Source organism: Gobio gobio, assembly GCF_949357685.1.
Source record: "Gobio gobio genome assembly, chromosome: 13".
NCBI classification, from domain to species: domain Eukaryota; kingdom Metazoa; phylum Chordata; class Actinopteri; order Cypriniformes; family Gobionidae; genus Gobio; species Gobio gobio.
The window spans coordinates 54141803-54155618 of record NC_137106.1 but is presented as its reverse complement, the minus strand read 5'-3'; the positions used below and the strand labels follow the sequence as shown (position 1 = coordinate 54155618).

General features: G+C 39.0%; 1 protein-coding gene across 5 annotated transcripts in view; it reads right to left on the bottom strand.

Moving 5' to 3' along the window:
- Window positions 1-11201, bottom strand: part of LOC307135990 (stonustoxin subunit alpha-like) — a 52059-nt gene extending 40858 nt beyond the window's left edge. Inside the window, exons 1-3 of one of the 5 annotated variants that reach the window (XM_079832732.1) lie at window positions 11149-11201; window positions 3064-3245; window positions 1572-1647 (exon numbers count right to left, since the gene is read on the bottom strand). The gene's annotated coding sequence lies outside the window, so the exon portion shown is untranslated. The remainder of the gene's footprint in view (window positions 1-1571; window positions 1648-3063; window positions 3246-11148) is intronic. The other 4 variants (XM_079832735.1, XM_079832731.1, XM_079832733.1 and 1 more) reach the window with 4 other exon arrangements.
- Between the last annotated feature and the right edge of the window lie 2615 nt (window positions 11202-13816).

Sequence of the window (13816 nt, the reverse complement as noted above, 5' to 3'; positions counted from 1 at the left end):
ACTTTATAAAGTGATATGGGAGATTATGAAAATTTGTAAGATGATAAGTGTCACTGCCAAATGACATGAATTAAGAGGTTTAAGATTTTGGGCCAATTGGAAAGAGTTACGTCCAAAGAGTTTTAATGGACAGGAAATGGACAGGAAAGGGTAATTTGAAAAAGAGCCCTGATGAATTGATGTTGAATGGTTTACTGATAACAGGAACTGAAAAGATTTTTGATAAGAATTGGGTATTGAGTATGATTAAGTATGATGTCACGAGATAAAGATGAGCGAACGTGCTGATTGAAAGTAATATGAATTGATAATTATGTCATTTCGATGAAGTGTATTTAACATAAATCTAAAATTGTTTATGTTCATTAATTGTTTAAATATGATGTGGGCTATGATGAGTGAAAATGGGTCTGTTGGAAATAGTAAATAGGGTGGTTTGTGAAGAATTGTTGAAAAGATTGACTGAAGGAAGGTTGATAAGTATGTAAAACACAGTGAGAAACTGTGGGCATGTAGATAAGATTGTAGCATGAAATCGAGGTAGAGAGCGAAGTGGTAGACACACAAAAGAGAATCGGTGCATGATAGACATTTGTGCTTTGGAACTATGCCCTGCATGGGCAGATGTGTCATCTGAACTGTGAGCAAGGAATGTAGACTGAAGGATGTTTTATGTATCGTTTAGTTTGAGTTTGAGTGAATGCCAAAAAGGTCTGTTATGATTTTGATTAATCAAGAGAACCACTGATTGTTTTTTTTTGTTTTTTTCAAATATGTTCTCTAAAGTATTTAGTCTCTGAGGAGTGACTGTGGGTCTGGCCTAGGGATGTGTGTGTGTTGTCAAACGGTTGATAGCAGAAAGTTGGCATGTTTGGATTTTGGAGGTATCACACACCCCTAACATGACGGAAGTGCAGTAACAGTGATTACTGACTTAGCCCGGCTTCCAGAGATGAAATATGGATTTCTTTCATTTTATTGGATATTTTCAATATGTTTATGGGAAACTTTCTAGTTAAGACTTTACTAGTATGTAGCTATGTGTAAATGCGCAGCGAAACTAACAACAGAGTTTATTTCAACAGGAAACCGTAAGAGCAGCAGCCGCAGCACAGCAGTCAAAGGAACCAGAATGTCTTTTATTATCTGAAACTAACACAAATGTTTTGCCTTCCTTATAGACTATGCAGTTTTTCAACTCAGGGCCAGAGAAAAGCAGCGATGGGAACAGTGCGACCGCACTGTGCAAAATGGCGTCTGGATGAGTAGTGATGGCAAGCCTTGTTTACCCCAAAAATATTTTCGATGATTATGATTAATGGCTGCATGGGCGACCACACACAGCCAAAGGGGGTAAACAATAGCTTACATCAATAGAATTGTGAATTATTGCATAGAGATGTCTTTTCTGTTGTCTAAGGTCTGTGTGCAGGTAAAATTTGGGGAAACCAGCTGGGACTCCTTTGCACAGCATCAGGCCAGGTGATTTCGTGCTGATAAAGGATCTAAGGCGAAAACACTGGAGAGCAAAGAGGTGGCAGGGGCCATTTCAAGTGTTGCTGACAACTCACACTGCGGTGAAAGTTGCGGAGAGGGCTCCGTGGATTCATGGGACGCACTGTCGGAAAGTGCCAGCTCCTGCGGTAGCTGCAACGGAAGAAGAATCCCAGGTATCAGCTCATGCGGTAGCTGCAACGGAAGAAGACTTCCATACACAGCCTACGAGCACCGAACAGGGTACAGACTAAAAAGCGCGGCGTGTTTTCCTGTAAGTGCCCAATTCGAACACTATCAGCTAAGGAAAGAGGACGAATCACTGATCGAGGACGATTCAGCTATTCTAGGTATAGTCAGAACTGTGCCAAAAACTTTGTGGAGTCTTAACAACGGAGCGGGCAGTGGAGTAACTTGTCTAATTATAGCCACTAGTCCTGCCCTGAGACCAACAGTACATAGGGAGACTGGACTCATATCTTTTTCACAACAACATATTATTGCCTGACGTCTATCAAAATGTAACTGACATAATAGAGCACATGAAAATAGCAGTAGCCACTCCACCAGAAATGTCATCTTCCTTGGATGTTTGGTTTTCTGGTCTCCAGGGGTGGATTAAATGGGTGATAAGTACTATTATGCCGATAGGATGCTTGATTCTGATTTTGATTCTGATGATCCCATGTATCATAAATTGTATCTCTGCAACCACTGCTAGGGCAGTGTCTTCCACGATGGTTAGAATGACTGCAGGGGAATACGTTACAATGATGCGTAGGGAACCAGAGGCAGATGCCACAGTGCCGGAGATTGAGATTGAGGAGGACATACTCGAGAACGAACATGTGTTTGACTAAGAAATGAAGTAACCATGGGAAAAATGTACTTGGTGTAAATTACTATGATTATGGAGAAGTAAATGTCAAATTTTGTGTGTATGTTCTTTAAAAATGAACATGGGGTGGATTGTGAAGGAAATTTTACATTTCGATAAGTTTTTGACTCTTAGATGTGTTTTTTACTATTAGAAGTGTTCATTTTACTTAGAAATACAATCATATAATCATATAATCATTATTAAGGATATGTATATGCAGGAAACATACTGTTCTAAGTGTTAAGAATTCTTAGTTGCAAGGAAGCTGGGGGTTGCAAGAGGTCAAGATGACATCGTACTCTAGGTGTGACAAGTATGTGCGTAGCGGCTATTAGACTAGAAATAGACTGGATGCGTGAAAATGATGTAGCTTAAAGACAGGAAATTCTGCAGGCATGGGTTATTGTTTTGTCTAGTTAGAAGTTATGCCTTTTAAGGCAAACAAAGATTGGGTGTAACCGACCCAGGATGTGTGAGAGGTATATAGCGATGTTGAGGAGAGCTAACTTTGCCCTTCTCATGACAGACATTCTCTGTATGTGAACTGCCTATTTCTTGCAAGAAATAAAATCATGTTTGATACTTTGACTTTTCAAAGGTTTGGATTTGTATTCCTTCCTCCTCATTTTTCGAATAGAATTATTTCCACAACAAGATCCATCAAGTTTATCAGGTAATGCAAAGCTTACCGTCTTTGGTGTGGGCGATGGAAGAGACTGGATGTAATGAGTCAAGTGTTCGTTGACTGACTGGAGTTTAGCAAGTTGGTCCTGGTAGCCCTTTAACACTTCACTTTGATAGTTGAAAGCTGCCTGCAGGTTTGAAACTTCCGCTGGATTCAGTTGGGGTGAATTATTCTGTAACAAAGAGGCTGAGGCGGCATTGGAATCCATTTGCGGTAGTTTATTAACAGGAAGACTTAGGAACAGAAACGTTAGGCCAGGCAGAAGACCAAAACCACAATAGCAGTCCAATCAGCAAACATACCCAAGGGAGATCCAAGAGGCAGAGAAGAGTAAGCAGGCAGAAGGTACAAACACAGTTATCAGTCCAAATCAGGTTACCAATTCAAGGGGAAGATCCAACAAACGTGAGTCAGGAAATCAGGCAGAATCGTACACAAGGCAATCCGTCAGGAAACTCTGGAAACGTTGGTAAGGCAGATGAACTGGCAATACTTCGCAAGGAGCAAACACACAGGCTGTGTTAGACATCGCCCCCTCTACACTCAATCACTATTCCCTACATTGGTCCACTGATATAGTCCACTTGAGGGAGTGAATGAAAACGAGTGAGTGAATTCGGACACTGAGTGAGCCGGAAGGGCTGCCGCTTTTGCAGTTTCTGGAGACCAATTATATCTAATTCAACGCATCTGTTTACCTACCCCTAACCGATAAACACTTATTTGTTAGATGCTTTATTTCCACTTTTCTAATATTTTCTTCATTTTTATTGAAAATAAATGCCTTTCCGATCCAGACGTTTAGTGAACAATGAGATATATTTGTACTTAATGTGAATGGCATCTAATTAAATTTTCTGTGAAAGGATCACCCACATTTTTGTTTTTTTTGCAATAAAAATATAGTAGCCTACTATATGGTATATAATAATATAGGCTACTATATTTTTTTTCTTCTTCTTTTTTTACATAAAAATAAAGTTATTTTTTTTTTTAATGAATTCTTATGAGTTACTTTATTATTATTCCTTGTACATTATTTCCCAGTAAGTTTAGTGCCACACAAGTAGGCTAGAGAGCGCTATAGGGTTAACTTTAAGCTTGTTGACTTACAAGAGAATAGAGAATAGAAGAGAGAATAGAGTAAGAGCATAAGAGAATAGCGTAAGAGAATAGGACGTCTTGTTGTATGAAAAGTTCTTCACATTTATATTTATGCATTTGGCAGACGCTTTTATCTAAAGCAACTTACAGTGCCTTATTACAGGGACAATCCCCCTGGAGCAACATGGAGTAAAGTACCTTGCTCAAGGACACACTGGTGGTAACCACTGGGATCGAACCAGCAACCTTCTGCATATCAGCTCCATGGTTTAACCCACTGGACCACCATCTCTTCATTTTGTTGTTCTCTCAGTTTTATAATTTGAAGAACAATGGAATATATTTCGTAATGGATAACATTTCGTAAAAGCACGACGTGGTGATGCAACAGCTGTTCCCTGCGGTAATACTCGTGCAGGTATAAGCACTGCGCGTGACACAAAGCAATCACCACACTGTAAGCAATTTTTATTTTAACAAACAAGCAAAGTTCAAACCAAACGGCATCCCCTCCGGCGCCTTCAGTGTCAGAATGCGCTCACTCGTTTTCATTCACTCCTTTAAGTGGACTAGTGAAGTAATGGGGAGGGTACACGGGGCGAATCGGACAGCGGTAATTCATTCAGCGCGCGACTCTCACAGTGCTCGAAACGCTCTCGCGGTACTTATGAGCGATCAGCGGTCTGCGCAGCGCTGGTGCATCGAACGAGCCTCTTCTCCAGCCATTGCTCATACTACATTAGCTGTACACTCGTTATTGCGGTGCATTGTGGGATTGAATGAGTGCACTCAAAAACGTCCACTATGGTTTCGGACACCACTACAAATGGCTGTTCCCTCAAATAGTGCCCTATGTAGGGTATAGGGGGCGATTTCGAACACAGCCACAGTCTCTTCCTAAATACTGTCAAATAGTAGGGAGGTTAAGGGACTTTTGACTTCAAGTCCTGATGCAAAGGCCCTTTGGTATGGAAGTACCTTAGGGCCATAGAAATTAGGGATGCACCGAAATGAAAATTCTTGGCCGAAACCGAAAACCGAAAAAGAGGAAACCAAGGCCGAAAGCCGAAAGCCGAAACACCGAAAGAAATTATGCCAAATATTAGTACCATTGCATTTATGGCTATGACTGTGTACTAACTTTACTAAAATCAAGGCATTGCAATTGCATACATTAATATTAAAGTTTCAAAGAATAAATCAATTACAAGTTATGCCAATATTTATTTAGCACATTGAAACAATGCACAGTATAAAATAAAATTCAAACTAAAATGTTTAACTTGACCCCACTCATTTGTACATTAAATAATAATGTACAGGCCTACAGAAAGGTTTTTAAATTAAATGTTCTCTCATAAAAACAAAGTGCATTTAGGTCTAGGGCATTTAAAATTTTTCTCTGTAGGACTACTACAAGAAAGTGCATTCAGAACAAGTGCAACTGCTTAAAGATACATTTATTTTCTCTGTAGGCCTTTAACATAATAGTTTATCAAAGCAAAGACTGCCATAGCCCATATGTTAACTGTAGAATAGGGGGGTAGCGGTACACAAAACTGACGGTTCGGTACAGCAGTTTTACAAAATGGCTTTTTATTTATTTTTATTGGTTAACTGAAAAAAAAGTCTGTCCTTAAATGAATTAAATTATAACTAAAAGTTTATTGAATATATTGCTCTAAACTATATAGGGAGCCCTTACTTGCACATTAATATTAAAGGTTAAAAACAGAGCCCAAACTATTAGCCTAAATTCAGTTGCTATGTATTTTTAGGTCTAATAATCAACACTCAAATAACATCGTACACAAACATGTACACTTCACATAAGGCAGTTTTTGCAATAACTTCTAAATCTAATTATAAAATAGTTTTTTATCCAATTCGTTGTTGAAATATAATCATTTATACACAGTGTCTGTCATTTTATTTAAACATACATTAAATAATCAAGATATCATTAACAGGTTAAGTAGAATATAATGAATATAACGGCTAATATAGGTCATATATTTAGTGAAAGAGTTGATTTCTCTAGTGAACTAACAGCTGTGGACACTGAGGTGCCTGAGGTAAATGTGATGCTACATGACTGTTTAGTTTACAGCAGTTATATTGAGGTCTTTCTGCCGTTGAAACACTGACTGAGCGATTACACCACATATGATACATGACAGTAAGTTGTAATGTATCCTCAACACACCTTAGATGTTCATTCATGTTTATTCTTTAGGAAGAGATGATCGATCGCGCTCACAGATGATCGCGTTCACGCGCGCGCGCTGCCGCCAGATTGAAGTGTGTTCCGCGCTTAAAACATGCCCACTGTTAAAGATTGCGTTCGGTTTCACAGTGAAGTCTGGTCCTCTTCTCGTCGAGAACATGAACAGCTCTGAGCTCTCGCTGTCAGCGCTTGTGCATGGAGCAGACGTGGGTGTTTCTCAGATATACTGAAATACGTCCACACCGCAGACATGCTGCTTCAGACAAGCACATGCAGGTCGCGGTTTCTGTTTGCGTCATCACAACATTTCGGCCATGTTGTTTCGGTGATAAAAGTCTTTCCCAAAAAGTCTGCCCCACTTTTGGCGCAATTTCGGCCGAAAATTTTCGGTGGCCGAATATTCGGTGCATCCCTAATAGAAATACATTTATCTTAAGACACAAGTGAGATCACATTTTGTAAGTTCAGAAAAAGACCCAAATATATCCTATTCCTACGCCTGTTCATTCTTTTTCTCACATGAATAGGGTAAAAATGTAACCTTTAGATATCACCATGAGTTGATTACTTACATCAAGACAAACAAAAAACGTATTACAAGTTTTTAAAAAAAAATTTGTTAACATGGACAAACGGTGCATAATCTAATTACAGATGTGCTCATTTGCATAAATACCACAACAGATCTAAACATTGAGTACAGCGTTCATAAAATATTCAGAGATTCGGTCCGTCATGGAGGGGTCTTGAATCCTGAAGGGGTTGTTATTCGCTATATCAGCCTCTCGCTGTACATTATCCTGTACTTGAGATGAATGACGTGAATTGCACAGCCTACAGTAAAGACTACAACAGTCCAGGGACGGATTGGTAATCTGTGCGTTCTGGAAAAGTCCAGAACGGCCGTCCAACTGAGGGCCGTCGCCCGGCCGTCGGCAAAAAAAAAAAAAAGTCTATGGCTAGCAGAAAACGTAAGGAGAAAGGTGGATGGGGAAAAAGTTTCCAAGTCTCTCGAGTCGAGACTACTGGCTTTTTGGTTGCAGTGCAACTGCCAGCACACTACATCACTTAGCCACACTGAGACTGTAGAGGACCAGCAAGTGGAAGCTGAGCCTGAGCTTCCACAGCCTGGTCATGATGAGGAGGGACAGACAGAGTTAACTTCACACCAGCAAGAGGTCCTGGTAAATGCCAGTAGTAGCAGGACACATTATAATAGGCTGCCTTTATCCCTATCTTAGTGAATTGCATAGTCAGCTAGCTATCAACATGGGTGTGCATGGGGTGGAATGTGTATTCGTTTTAACCGAATCGGCACGGGCGTCACTGCTCGGTGCATGAATTTACATGGAGAATACACAATATAAAAATAAATAAAACTTGCGCGAAAATTAATGTGTGTGTGTGTGTGTGTGTGTGTGTGTGTGTGTGTGTGTGTGTGTGTGTGTGTGTGTGTGTGTGTGGGGGAGAGGTGCGGGCGCGATGCCGCGATCGAACAGTGGAAACATAAAAACAATACATACTCCGTCATTTTGTTCATACAGGACATCATTCAAACTGCAAAGTGTTTGCTTATATTTGTGTACACTCGTAATAAAACAAAACATTGTGCTTTTGTCAAACTGAACTCTTGTCAAACTGTAACCTACTGTCATCTAACACACACACACACACACACACACACACACACACACACACACACACACACACACACACACACACACACACACACACACACACACACACACACACACACACACACACACACACACACACACACACACACACACAGTTTAAAAGCAAAAAATATGTATCCAACCCCATTTAAAAACAGTCTGTAGGTGTCATCTTTTGGAGATTCATCATCGTATTGCATTGGTTTTCATTTCTTTCATTCACTTTGTTGTATAAGAGAGGTTGTAGTGATGAGCTCACATTTTCTGCTAGAATGAAGACTAAGGTATTGAATTAAACGGGAAAACATCAGGCATGCATTGCTACCACTCTAAACGTGCTAACATACAAGGAAGGGGGCTAAATAATTGACAACTTTTGTTTAACCAAAAAATCCTAGCTTGCACTTTCTGTCTGTCTTCCATCAGAGTGCAGTTTTTCCTTGTCTTTGGAATTGGCACAATGTGGTGGTTGTTTGTGAAAGCTTCACAGATAAAATTAATAGGGCCTAGCCATTTTCATCATTTCACACCCTTAATATAAATCAAAGTTTATTATCATCATTGGTTTTGAGATGTTACTTGTTGTGAATACCTTGTCTGATAGTCTGACAGTATTGTGGCATAGTACATCCTGGCTAGTGTCTGTTGCGCACGGCTAAGGGCGAATGGCCGGATGATGGGCCTATTTGGGAGAAAGTCCAGGGCTGTTTTTTAGCCCCAGTCCGTCCCTGCAACAGTCCATGTGTCCATATCTTCAGCTAACAGTTATTTGCTGCTGCTAGCTGTGTTAGCTATCTAATGAAACTATTCGCTAATACTAAACTTGATATCGCTTCACCAAAAATAGTCGTACAACAGCTCAACACACATCCAGATGTTCCCAATAAATTGTAGTTGATCACCAGGTATGTTTTATTAATGAATAATCCATGTAGGAAAAACAAAAGGACATGTTTCTTACCTGAGGGACAGTTCAGTGAGAGTTGAGTGGACCTCAATGTTTAGATCTGTTGTGGTATTTATGCAAATTAGCACATCTGTAATTAGATTATGCACCGTTTGTCCATGTTAACAAACAATTGAAAACAAACTTGTAATACGTTTTTTGTTTGTCTTGATGTAAGTAATCAACTCAGTGATTTTCATGGTGATATCTGAAGGTTACATTTTTTACCCTATTCATGTGAGAATAATAATGAACAGGATATATTTGGGTCTTTTTCTGAACTTTCTCCTGATGGGATTCTTCCGGGCTTTTTTTCCTTACTCAGGACAATTTGAGGAAACTAAATCAGTTGAGTTTGATTCTGTTGCAATTTGTTCAGCCTTGTTTCCTGAAACGCCTGGACTAGTAGGCAATGTGCTTGCTTCAATAACAATTAATACACTTATGATGAAGCTAACTAGTTACTAGCTAGCTAGTAATCAGTTATCTAACATTAAAAACATGTTTCTATTTAATGAGAAAGTCATACGAACCTCAGAGTGTAAACCTGTGACCTCTGACCTTCAACAGCCGCTCCTGGTGCAGATGGGATGTGTTGTTGCAGGAGCTGATTTGCTATTGGCTACTCCTGACTGGTCAATCTCATGCTACTTAGGACAAATGTAATGTACAGAAGAAGCTGCACTGCTTAAATACAAAACTAACTCTGATGACAGAATATTTATGTGAAAAGTGCATATTTACCCCAAATTGTCACGGTATGGGGAAAATCTTTGTTTTTTTAAACTTGAAACCAATTTTATTGGATTCCCTGGCCCCAAAAATGTACACTTTGACACCAAATCTGTCATTTATAGCGATAACAGAAGCAAAGATATGGGCTCTAGAGTATTTTCGGCGCATTGGCGGCCATTTTTGAAAAGAAAACTGTTTATTTCTGATACAAAGTGTGATCTCACTTGTGTCTTAGGATACCTAAGATGGCCCTAAGGTACTTCCATACCAAAGGCGACCTTTGCATCATGACTTGAAGTCAAAGGTCTATTTTTTGGGCTTAACCTCCCTACTAAAACTGAAATGATAGTAGAAGCAGAGGGAGTGGCACATTGTCAGTACTCAGGTGAGGGCTCCCTCTGCTGGTGTGGCGTTACACATCTTTTGAGGGGGAAATTAACTTCTGTTATATATTGTACTTTTTTGTGTTGATCAAATTTTGTTTGTTATAATTATTTCTGTATTAATAAAATAAATATATATATTTTTATGGTCAAGAAAGTGGTCGCCCTTGGTCCAGAGTCGCAGCCAAAGCTGATTGGATAGGCCGCTGTTCGCCAGCTTCTGTGTTTACGAGTATCACGCAGAACCGAGGCAACTCTGCCGTCATTGTTAAGCCCGCCCACCGACTCTATACACGATGTGATTGGCCTGACTAGAGTTTGGTTTTTCCAGCTCTCAGGCCATCGGAGAGTTGCTAGACGACCCTGACTGCAAATGACATCTGCTGCTGCTAGGGTGCGTCTACATTTCTAGGCTAGTCAGAATACTGATTAGAATCGATATTTCATTGAAAATGGGCATGATTGATTACTCTAACTCAAAAAGCTCATGCCAACAAAGAAGGATTTTTTGTTTTTTCCCCAATTTTTTCGTTGTTTTGGATTAAAAAGTGGGATGGATTTTGAAGAGTGGACCCTTACACTGACATGTATGCTGCTGTTTATTGGTTTTGTCCGATCTGATCTGAGCGAAAGGAGATGAAATATGAGTTTTGCGGTTATTATGCTAATGTTTACATGGCTAGTGCTTCAGCATTTCATTTAACCCTTTCCTCTCTGGTGTATTTATTGCAAAAACAAGTTCAGAACATGCATCTTGAGTGTTTTAGCTTTCAAATGGTGCAAGGTTTGTGATAGTTGATTGAATATTTTGTATAAAACAAAAGTAAATAGAAGTACAGACACGCCCACTTCCCCACGGTCCGCTGCTGGTAATTACTTTGAAAAGATTAAAGTATTGCCTTTGAGATTTATTCATGAACACAAAAACTATTGTGATTCACAATGTTTTAATATTGTCTGATGTTGAAGGTCTAGAATCAGAGATAGGTCAGTATTTTATGAAGCAGTATTTACTTACCGTGAAAAACTAGGTCATTTGTATGCTTCTTGTTCCTCCTCTGAACTGGCTCTGAAACTCCTCTCCGCGAAAACAAGAGAAACCAGTTTTTCAAAAGACGTGAGAGAAAGCCTGTGGGCAAAACCTCAGTCTGTCACCAAACACACATACCTCTTGTCTGATGTATGCAGTAGATGGATAAGAGATTGAGAAATTACTGTTACAGGAAGAGACAGATTTACTTATTTATAGGCATGTGATGGTATCAAATTTTCATGTTGCGATAATTGCTGAAGCTTTTATCAAATATGTATAAAGTAAAATTTGTTTAAAAACAGATTAAAGTGCAACAACATTACAAAGAACAATAGGTATCACTTTACAATAAGGTCTCATTAGGTAATGTTATTTTGCAACAGTGCCATGACCTGTACAAATTTTTAGTAGGTGTTGATTTCTTTTTCGCCACCAGGGGGTCCTAGTGTGCTCCCTGGGTGTTATAAAAGATGAGGCAGTTAATAGAGTAGGAGAGTGGGGGTAGTATGGAGAAATAAGCAAGACAAATAAAGCAGAGTGAGGGGAATATGATGCAAGTGAATGCAGGGCTCTCAAGTTTTGAAGGCAAGAGTGACATCTCCAAACCCCCACCCAAACACAACAATGTTGTTGTGTTTGGTAAGGATCACTGAACACAATTGGCGGGACGCCTGGCGCTCTTTTATTGATCACCTTTTTTTCGTATCATATATTTGAGTAATTATCATAGATTCGGTATCATTCGAAAGCTTACGAACTCAAAATTCATAGTGTGAAAACCGTTTTGACATTGGACGTTGCGTTACCATGGAAACGGTACTCTAACGGGCTCCTTACCTAGTGGGCGGTGTCATATTTCATATTACAAAATGCATTTTAACTACTTTATAATCAAAGTGTTTTCTAATCTTGACAAAACACATATCATCGGAAAGGTCTGGTGACTGGTTTGTGATGGAAGTGATTTTTGGACAGAAATACAGGAAAATTATTTAAAAAATGTGTCTAGTCAGGAAACACGGGTTGGTTGATACTAATCATGGTGTTATTAATACAATGGAATGCCCGAAGCTTGGTAGCAAACGTGCAATATTTAAAAACTTGGTGTAGATGCCAGATGTTATGTGTATTCAGGAGACCTGGCTTAGAATAAACCTGGATTTTGTGATGCAGGGGTGTTCATGATGGTGAGAGCTGGGCTGTAGTGAGAGTCCTGGATGTGAGTTTCTCCAGTCTCACGAGCTGCTGGCGGTCTGTCAGGAGGCTGGAGATCTGACCTTATATTGACCTATTCAGATTTTGTTTACATCTACCATGTAAATATATATTTTGCTATTTTATTAAAAGTGTTCACAGCTAAATATCAATATCAATTACAATGTTGACAGTCTCTCAGTGTGATTGATGAGATGAGTTGTATTTTGAGTCCAGTCTCTGTAAAAGTCATAAAGTGTATCACACTGATTTCAGCGTTAAGGGTTCATTAGTTTGAACACACACTGAGCCAAACACTATCACAACATCTGAGCTGATCATATTTCAGTCATATTTCCTTTGGGTCGTGATGCATTCGGTCTCATTACAGAATTTAACTCTCATACTAAAACACTCATGATTTGCATAACTGGACTACATTAGTTTATTTCCCCAGATAAAGGATCATGTGTTCCCTATTGTGACAATTTTAGACACTTTGGGCTGAGCTCGCAGATGCTAATCAGCACATGGTTAGCTAGCGCAGTTCGGAACACTTCTACACACACACACACACACAAACTACATTTATGGAATAACACACAACAAAATTGATTAATTTCGTGCGCGTCTTATTCCTCACAGAACTTTATTCCAGATCATTTACCTCAAGTGGTCTGCTTTGATGAACTATGATTTTGACCGAAAATCTGAATAGAAACCGTTACTTTAACAGATGCAATAACAGAAACTTTTAAATGGATGAAGCTGTGTTAACGTACCTGAAATTATCCTGTCTATAAATATAATAATACATGATCATCTAAAAATGATCCGGCCGTCTTGCCCAAAAGAGCTGGATTTCCGTTATATATTGAGTGAAAACAGTAACAGATCCAGAAACGCACACTGTAATCCAGAAATACATGCAAGATATGCACAAAACACACAAGAACGGCGACCCATGCTGGTCAGAACTGGAAATGCAATGAAAACACAGGCCAAGCATGCAGTAGATACCTGAAAAATAAAATAAGGATTAAGGGATTTAAGGGAATAAAGAAAAATAATAAGAACGGTAAAGGAAGTTCTAGTCTAATTGTAGTCTAGCTGTGAGGTAATCCATTAGCTAAACTCTTTGCAAATAGTATTTTATTTTTAACACTTAAAGACATTTTAATGACAAATTCAACTTGTACCACTGAAAAAAATTAATGACATTATAATGGCCTCAGTCAACATCAAAACCAACCACATGACATTACATGTTTAATGTAATGTTAACTCATAAAGCTACATTTATGTTACGCATGTTTATGACAGGTTATGTTGTCTTGGTAATGGTCAAGTTATCATAACTAAGACATCTCAAATAATATCATCTTTGCATTAAAAATGACATAATTGAGCGAATGACACTTAATAACAGTCATAAGCATGCATACAAACTCCTTCAGTT